Below are 9,705 nucleotides of genomic sequence, written 5' to 3' on the forward strand. Positions count from 1 at the left end.
TCTCACTTCATTATTTTTCTTTTGTATATTTGTAGGACCCAAACTGTGAGCATAGTTGCACAATCTCTCTCTAGCTGGCGTGATTTGAAGCAGCTATACTGCCCCAAATCATGCTTAGCATTCAGATTAACATTCACACAAAGAGTGGCCATTTCATACTTGAATAATTTTACCCCTCTTGCTTGCTTGCAGGTTGACAATCACTCACACCTCCCACACATGGTAGAAAGAGCTCACATCTAGCTCTGGGTTGGCCATGGCACACACATCCCACTAACAAGCCAGTAGCTTGGCTATATCAGCTTGGATATATACACAGCTACAGCAGTATCTCTCATGAGAGGAGCTGTGTCAGCTCACTGTTGCAGATCTGCACCCCTGCTATAGTTAAGTATGTATTCCTAATGCAGTACTTGCCTTTTACTTTTTCAGTTTCACAAAATAATCTATGTCTCTGTCAATGATTCCTTTGTCTAGGCCTTTCTTTCTTTCTTTTCTTCTTTCTTTCTTTCTTTCTTTCTTTCTTTCTTTCTTTCTTTCTTTCTTTCTTTCTTTCTTTCTTTCTTTCTTTCTTTCTTTCTTTCTTTCTTTTTATCTCAATAAAGCACAAGATTTTCAAATTAAACAAGATCCATGATGAAAGACATAACACGACTTTGTACTTTGGCATGAGGAGAAAGTTGAAATTATGCTTTTATTAAAGCTAGATCTCATTTCTGGTTGCTTAAACCACTCTTACAATTTTTGCAACATTACAAAAAAAATAGAAATTGAAATTTGGCACTGTCTTCATTTAATGAAGTTTTTGTTCTGCATACTAGTCTGAACATCACTTTTAATTCAGAAGATCAGAAATAAGCAATAGAAATCATTTGTTTTCAGCTTGTCTTTGAAGTGTTGCTGCTTTTGTGTCACTGGAACAGAGTTTTCTTTTACCCACATCATAATTTTACAACATAAAGGTCTAGATTCAGAGTAAACACTAACTGCACAACAATCCAGATTAAATCATGAAGTGAATGTAACAAAAAAATCTCCTCTCAGCACTGCAACTTCATTTTATACTCTGCAAAACATCATCTTGCACAAATTATATGCCAGTTTATGCTCTCTTCAGCTTCATTGCTTCCATGACAAAACCCAGGGCAACCTCCAAAACCATGATCTCGTCTAATAAGACCATGATGCTGAAGTCCATCATAATTTCTACTGTGAAGCCACTGATGGCCTGACAGGCAAAACAGACTGCTCAGTTCTAGTTCAATGCCATTTATTTCAACAGTTTATTTCCAATTTTCTCTTGTGTACAAAACAAATTAGATGCACTTATATAATAATATTATGTTTCTGGCTGAAAGCAGCATTTCTGGTGGTTTTAGGGTTACCATTGTCATGCTTGATTCAGGGTGGTAGAGAAATATGCATAAAAACATTTGGGTAAGCATTCTTGAGTCTTTTCTTACAACAAAACAAAACCTGAAGTGTTTTTGGGTAGCAGAAACTTGCACAGACCCACATTCAGTTTTGGAAATGTCTGTATTACATGATGGCTTGGCCTGTGGAGCTTAGGAAACTGCATTAACTTTCTGTTCCCCTCTACAAAATTCAGATACTTTTAGCCATGTCTTTTCTTTTCAAAACTATCTCCCATTAGTACTTTGCCCTTTTCCTACTGACCTGTGATCTCATGAGGGTAAAGAATGGATTTAGTTGGATAAGAACTACCTTGTACTTCTGTAGATAGTATGCAATTTTTATTTATGTTTTACCTTCTCCATTATACAAAGTGTGCATAAAAATACCATAGCAAAGTAAAATAGCATCCAAAATTATATCTCACTCTTCACTCAGACATCATGGGGTAGCCACTGCTCCCTTCAGTTCAGCTGGTCTGCTCTACACAATATCCCACCCCACTGGGAATGAATGTCCATGGGCATTTTCAAATCAAGCCCTGACTTCAGAAATATGAATATGGGAGAAATGAGGTCAGAATATCAGATTCATGTCTACGGTTGAGACAATATGATGTTGCACAAAGTTTTCATTCTGTAGAGAAGGCAAGCAGTTGCCAAGCTGCAAAGAGGGACAGAACACAGCAACAAAATATGTCTTTATTGTCTTCAAGTTTCTTGAAGTGTCCCTACCACCCAGTTATTTCTGATAACATCTGTCTTTGCTCAGGGGGTGCATGTTATCGCACAGCCCCATCACCTATGCTGAGTAACTGAAAAAAAAAAAAAAAAAACAAAAAAACAGCTCAGCAACACCCTGTTTACAGAAGAAAAGCTTTAATTTCAGCACTTTCAACTTGGAGTGCTATTTGGAAATATTTAGCTCATAAAAAGTCTTACAGTTCATGCTTTGACCTCATCGTGACCTGAACATTTTGTTAACAAAGTACCCTGTTAATGTTTTGACCAAAAGAACTAATGTACTTGGGGCTGGTTATGTTGCCAAAGTGGTGCTTCCTCCTAAAAAGGGAAAGTTTTAATTCTATTTTCAAAACCAATGTCTTACTCTTAACTATATATGGAAATGTCATCAATTAGTCCTGGAAACTGTGTGCACTGAAATGCATTATAATAGCTTGTGTTTCTGCATTCAGTGTAACAAATCTCACCATACCATAGCTTGTGGTGGAAGTCTTTTGCTGTGTCTATTTTTTCTCTGCTATCTTGAATAGATGTGAATATCTCTCTGTATATAGAGAGATATTTTTAATCACCAGCAGTACGAGAGTCCTTGTCTTTACTGGTCAAACTATAATGTGTAAAGTAACAAGCTAATCAGGAAAGGAGATAATAAAACACATAGCCACTGCCAGCTACATTTACAACAGAATTCTTTGAATAAGGTTTCTTTGCTTGTGTGTTCCTTTAAATAATTTGTACTGCCTGAACCCTACAGCAGGCTACACCCTAGTTACCCTGCTATGCTGCCATCACATTGTCTTTCATGTGATGATTTTCTATATTTGCTCTTTTGTGGAACTAGCCTAGGCATCTCATATTAAAGAAGAAAAATGGAAAATAAGCACACACAAATCACATGCTTCTTCACCTCCAAGTGCCTGGATACCATTAACTCTTACTCAACTTGTAAAAGCAACACCATTGGAACAAATATCTCTGTGAATATTTTTATATTACAATGTTTCATAAAATATATACAAACCTTTGAGTTAGAAAGAAAGAGAATTGTATTCTTACAATATTTAAGTACTCAAAGTCTGCAAGGTATCTGCCTAATATGTATTACAGTTCGCAGGTATTCTCGTAAGATACAGAGTGTTTGTAAGCTGTAGAACTCACAGGAAACAAAGAATTTTTAAGTTAATCTGGAAACTACTTCTGGCTGGTGGCTCTTCTTTAATGTAATAAAACAATAATTTAGTTAAAACTGGATTCTAAACATTTTTATCATTGCTTTATTAATACCTACCAAAGGACTTCAGCAACTAAAGCAACTGATTTCCTTACTTAAAGGAGAACACTATTTGATCATTTGCTCTACCATGAATGAAGAAAAATAGGTGTTTCTGAACAAGACAATGAGTTTAAACTATGTAGTCTTCATCTTTATAAGTCAAATTCCATGAAATTCCTGAGTGATAAATTAAGTATCAAAAACAGGAATAAACACATAGAAAAACTATGGTAATAAAGAGAGTTACTAAGAAAGGTCATATTTGACAGAGTTGAACCCTGTTAAAAATAGTGCATTGGGAAGTAGTGTGTGTGCAGTTATCATTTACTAGCTACCCAGCTGCATACCATCTGTGTATTTTGAGTTTTTGGTAAGTCTTGGTAAAGATCATGAAGTAATATATACTGTGTATACTTTAAAACATCCTTATTGGTTCCCTTTTCTGTTTGTTTGTTTGTTTGTTTTTTGTTGTATGGGGCACTTCAAACATTTGGTATTCATTTTTTTCATTGTCAAACTTACTATTGTCTCCATATGGGAATAACATGCATTTCTAGGTTCTTTCAGCCGTGTGTTTTAGAGACACGAAAAAAGAGAAGAGAAGAGAAGAGAAGAGAAGAGAAGAGAAGAGAAGAGAAGAGAAGAGAAGAGAAGAGAAGAGAAGAGAAGAGAAGAGAAGAGAAGAGAAGAGAAGAGAAGAGAAGAGAAGAGAAGAGAAGAGAAGAGAAGAGAAGAGAAGAGAAGAGAAGAGAAGAGAAGAGAAGAGAAGAGAAGAGAAGAGAAGAGAAGAGAAGAGAAGAGAAGAGAAGAGAAGAGAAGAGAAGAGAAGAGAAGAGAAGAGAAGAGAAGAGAAGAGAAGAGAAGAGAAGAGAAGAGAAGAGAAGAGAAGAAAGCAGTGAAAGCTGATTGGGTTAATATGCAAAAAGGGGTTCAGCAACACCCTGGTAGAAAAGTTCTCATGGATGAAAATACTGGCTAAGCGGACAAGATACAGAAAAAAAAAAAAAGAAAAAAAAAAAAGTGTGAGTGTCGTGGTTTAACCCGGCTGGCAGCTAAACACCACGCAGCCGTTTGCTCACCCTCCCCCCTCCCTCTCTGGGACGGGGAAGAGAAATGGAAAGTGAAGCCCGTGAGTTGAGATAAAGACAGTTTAATAAGACAGGAAAATAATAATAACAAAAATAATAATAACAATAATAATAATAATGATACAATAGTGATAATACGAAAGTAATAATAGTATGTACAAACAAGTGATGCACAATGCAATTGCTCATCACCTGCTGACCGATGCCCAGCCTAACCCCGAGCAGTCCGGCCCCCTCCCCCCGGCTAGCCACCCCTAGATATTGTTTAGCATGATGTCAGATGGTATGGAATACCCCTTTGGCTAGTTTGGGTCACCTGTCCTGGGTCTGTCCCCTCCCAGCTCTTACTGCACCCCCAGCCTGCCCATTGGCAGGACAGAGCAAAAGGCTGAAATGTCCTTGGCTTAGTATAAGCACTGCTCTGCAACAATTAAAGCATTGGGGTGTTATCAGCACTCTTCTCATCCTAAGCCAAAACACAGCATTCTACCAGCTACTAGGAAGAAAATTAATTCTGTTCTAACTGAAACCAGGACAGTGAGGTTCTGTGACTTCCTAAACTAGTGCCAGCTAAATGTAGGACAGCAGAGACCTTCTCAAAATTAGCAGTCAACATGATGTAAGTGTGTAGGATAACATCTATTTTATTGGTGAGGAAAAGCAGACTATTGTAACTTATTAGCTACAGGATATTGTTACTGACACGTCATCATGTTCTAATTAATATGGAGGCTGAGCCTTATTTGTGTCAAAGCTGTCACTCAGAAGCCTCACTTCCAAGAGACTTCCATTTCTTAGCAATCTGCACTCATACAGGTATTTTTGGTTTTGGGGTTCAAACTTAATTTGATGCCAGAGTAAAAATGGCAGACAAACAGAAAGAGACAGAAACTAACCAGAGTTCAAACTATTGAGCAGATTATGAAATCTAGAGTATTTTAGGTAGGAAGCCTGATGATCTATAAGGGCTTTGAAAAAAAGTCAAGGCTTCAACTTGCTGATTTCATGTCCCCGATTAACTGAATTTCGATGACATGCAGAAGAGAGAGAATTTTCTTGTTCAGAAGTGTTTTTGTGCTGTGAGAATGCTTTAATTTCTTCAACCATTTCTTTCCTGATAGTCCTTGCCTTACCAGAAAACAGGATGCAGTTGCAATGATTTTGGAAAATCCTGTGTTTTCCCACTTTTGCAGTGCCCCATTTCTTGGAGAGACTATACAACATATTTCAAAAAGATCATCTAATTAAAATACGTTAAATACAGAAGGCTATATTAAGTTATAGTAAGCAGATACAAAACTTTAGGAAAACAATTAAATCTGGTTTAGATTTAAGCTAAACTCTGTTAACCAAGGGTTGGGAGAGATCTCCTTCAGTGAGTATATGAGCATTTTCATGAGCAATCTAGGTGATGGAAAACAGAAAGACCTTATTAAGTTTGCAGACAATAGGAAGGGTGGAGCTTCAGACATGATGAAGAGGTCAGAAGGATCCTGAAAACTGAAAGTTACACACAAAAACAGGATGGTATTCAACAAGGAAGAATGCAAAGTGCTACAGTAAGCCAGATTGGAAAAAAAAAAAAAAAAGAAAAAAAAAAAAAGACTCAGATATCAGAACATGGGGAACAACTGGTTAGGTGGACAAGTATAGAAGAAGGTCCCAGGGTTATAAAGCACTGCTGTCTGCCTATAAATCAGCAATGTTATCTCTCTTTGAAAGGCCAAACACTAAGATAAACAGGAGAAAAGACAAGCAGCATCTTCTGTTCTACTGGGAACACAAAGCCTTGTGTTCTGCTTTAGCCAGTTGTGGGCTCTCCACTTCTCAGTCCTCCCCAGTGCTGTTCTCTGGTGTCATTATTACTACTCCAGGCTTCGTGATACTTTCATCAGGGGATGCAGAACGAGCCATGCTACTGACCATGAGCAGGTGAGCAGGGCTGCAGCAGTGCCTCTTTCCTACATAGCTCTGCCATATACAGCACCCCAAACTGAGGATGGGGCTGCTCATTTTGCACAGCTATTTTTTTCCATTTTCACTGGAGGATATTGGCCCAAATACCCAGTTCTGACAACAGCTCTGAGATGTTTCAGTTTTTAATTTCCCCCAAACTCTAGGCTTACCTCTAAGTCCTTCAGATGAGAAAACGTTGAATGACATTTGTATTGTCTTTACCTCAGCCACTCTGCAGCACCGCCAGGCCAAACATCCATGGGACTGAAGGGGAGACAGAGAAAGGGCTAGAAGGTCAGGTCTCTGAATATTAGACATAACTCACTGAGGGAGGGACTGCAAAAATTTTTGCATTCATAATTTTACTTGAGTTCAGGCCAGTGGATAAACATCCTTATTCTAAAAAATATGTTTCATAGCTATTGTAATCCTGCATTTTGTTCTGTTGTCTCTTAAAATCCTTTCTTAGATTTTACTTTTTCCTTCATTTCTGGTGAGAATGAAGATATTTACTTGGCCCAGCTTTGTTCTTCTGTATTCTGTGAAAACTATGCCCTTCAGAGAGCAGAAATTGGCTAATCGCAAGTGAATTATCATAGACAGCATGGGGAATGGCTTCATGAGGAAAAACAGTCACTGCTGAAGTCCACTATTCCCTTCTGCCTACAAAAGATTTAAAACTCTGATATTTCTATTGCAAGCAAGTAAGGACACTGGTTTCAGTTCCACCACCCAGACAACACACCACCTCCCTCAAGTGGTCAGTGAGATGAGAGTTTGTTGTTGTTGTTTTGGGATTTGTTTTGTTTTGTTTTGCTTCAAGGGCCAATTTTTGGCACTGCCCACAAAATGTGTTGAAGAACACACTTTTTAAAAACATTAATAGAATACCTTTAAACTGTTCTGCACAAAAATGCATTTTGAATGGTAGAAACAGATAGCACTCCCACAGAAACAAGTATGTAGCTGGCATCACTTGGTCACTGTAGACTTTTGATGAGAAGAAAACCGGAATAGTTGTCTTCTTGTGGATGGGCTCTAATAGCTGTCTGCCTGCAGTTGCAGGCATTCAGTTACGGTCACTGCCACAGCGGGGACTATATAAGCACATAAGCTAATCAAAACAGTGGCCCATTTGGAAAAGCAGCACTGTTAACTCTGATGGCTTGCTCGAATCCTCATTGGAATAATTACAGTTTTCTCCTTTTGTTCAAAATATTCCCCATTTAGAAACAGTTCTTTTGTAATTTGTTGTCTAATATGTGCTTGTGGAACAAGCTGGAACAGCTCTGGGGAAGAGCGCACAGGAACTCAGAACAGAATTACATAAGTTACAAAACAGCGATAATGATGGTAAGAAAGAAACACAGAGGAAATAGAAAACTTCAAACTTTGGGAAGCAACCCAGACACTTACTGCCAGGGTTTGTGATAAAATTTTCTCATGGAACAACGTGCTATACAAATCCCTTGCAAAGTGCTGTACATCCCATACGTGGAGGAATGCCTTTGTATTTATGCTGACAATATACATCACAGCAATGGCTGAAGAAACTCCTTCTCATGCAGCCAGATCTTGCTCTTCTACACGTCACTGGACACCTGCAAAATTCTGTGGGTGTTAGAATACCCATGATGAAACAGAATATTCACACAGACCACTACCCCATCAATACCCAAACACTGTGTTTTTCAGCATTACTTCATATGAGCAAAGACTGATAGCAAACATAAAAGGAAAGCATTTTCAGTAGAACTGGGTGACCAATGAAATATCAGGACTGCTACAAAACTGACTTCACCATAGAGACAGACAACAAATCTGATACACTTATTTAACAAAAGACTACACACCATGTAGGTTGGAGGGTAAGAGGGGGACATAAAAACAGTGATGCCAAGCCACCAAGCAGTTAAATTAGTTAGTACAGGAAACACAATCCTCATGCTTCAAGGCCTAAGTCAGTCCCCAGCAGGAGTCACGAATAAAATTGTGAAGTGTGACACATATAGCCAAATATATTATAAGCATTGCTCTTGCTAGAGGCAATGTTCTGTTCTCGGATGTAATTTTTGTGTTTCTTTAGCTCGGTAAAACTGCAATCAGGTATTTCCAACCAGTGCTTTTAACAAAAGCCTGCTAATTAAAGCAACACTACCCAGCCTCCTTCTTGGCATTAATGAAGTGCCAGAGGAAGGAAGCCTTAAGCATTTATTTTCCTTTCTGAACATCTAATATCCCACACTACAGCTGGTGGAGAAATGGTAACACATTTCCTGACCAAAAAGTAAAAATAGAAAAATATTAAAAATAAAAATATATATAGAGAGAGAGCATTTATCACAGAAGTTTGAAGTATGAAGCTTCTTTCGCAGGTCTCTCTGAAAGCTATTGGAAGGATAATGTCCCCTGTATATTTGAAAGAAACATGAGTGATATGCAGAAAAGTCATTTTTGCCTTACTACAGCATCAGGGTGGTTTAGCTTGGCATTTGCAGACCTCTTAAAAGTACAGCAAAAGCAGATTGTACACAACCTGCAGGTGTTGCAAAAGATGCATGGGGAAGGACATCAGCCCTTGACTTGTAGTACAAATGTGAAGAGGTGCAGAGCAAGAAGATAGCTTCAAATAACTTGCAAGGTCATCATTGTTAACTTTTAATTAATCTACAGCTACAACCTCCATCTAGTTGTCTACTATTTTCCCTTACCCTACAGCTCCCACCTAAGAGCTGTCTTTCATTCACTCTGGCATCTGAGAAGCCTTTAGAAAGAAAAGCAATTTCTTGATACCAGATGCAAGCCGAATCAAACTCCCACCTCTAAATATCCTTGAAGTTTAGAGTTGCTTGAAATTTAAACTCATATCTAGATCCAAATGTGGCTCTTTGAGGTCATCTTTACACATTTTGTTTAAAAAGTAGCATTGTCTGATTGTCCCAACCTTTCTACTTTGGTCTTTTGTGTCGTGTTCTGATTGACTTACCAAAGACTCCGGTAACCATACACATCCCATTCCCTCCCCCCTCCACTTCATAATCTTCCAGAGATGAAATTCAAGATTGCCTGTTAATTGTAACAGGACAGCTTCTCAGACAGATGACTTTCCAAGTAACCTTCTCATTCCACTCATATTCGGGGAATGAAAAAGTATGCCAGAGCGTTATGTGATGACGGATAAGGGCCAATGTTACAATTTATGTTTGTGACCTGGCACACAGATGGAAACACA

The sequence above is a fragment of the Anas acuta genome, chromosome 3 (genome assembly GCF_963932015.1).
Source record: "Anas acuta chromosome 3, bAnaAcu1.1, whole genome shotgun sequence".
NCBI lineage: Eukaryota > Metazoa > Chordata > Aves > Anseriformes > Anatidae > Anas > Anas acuta.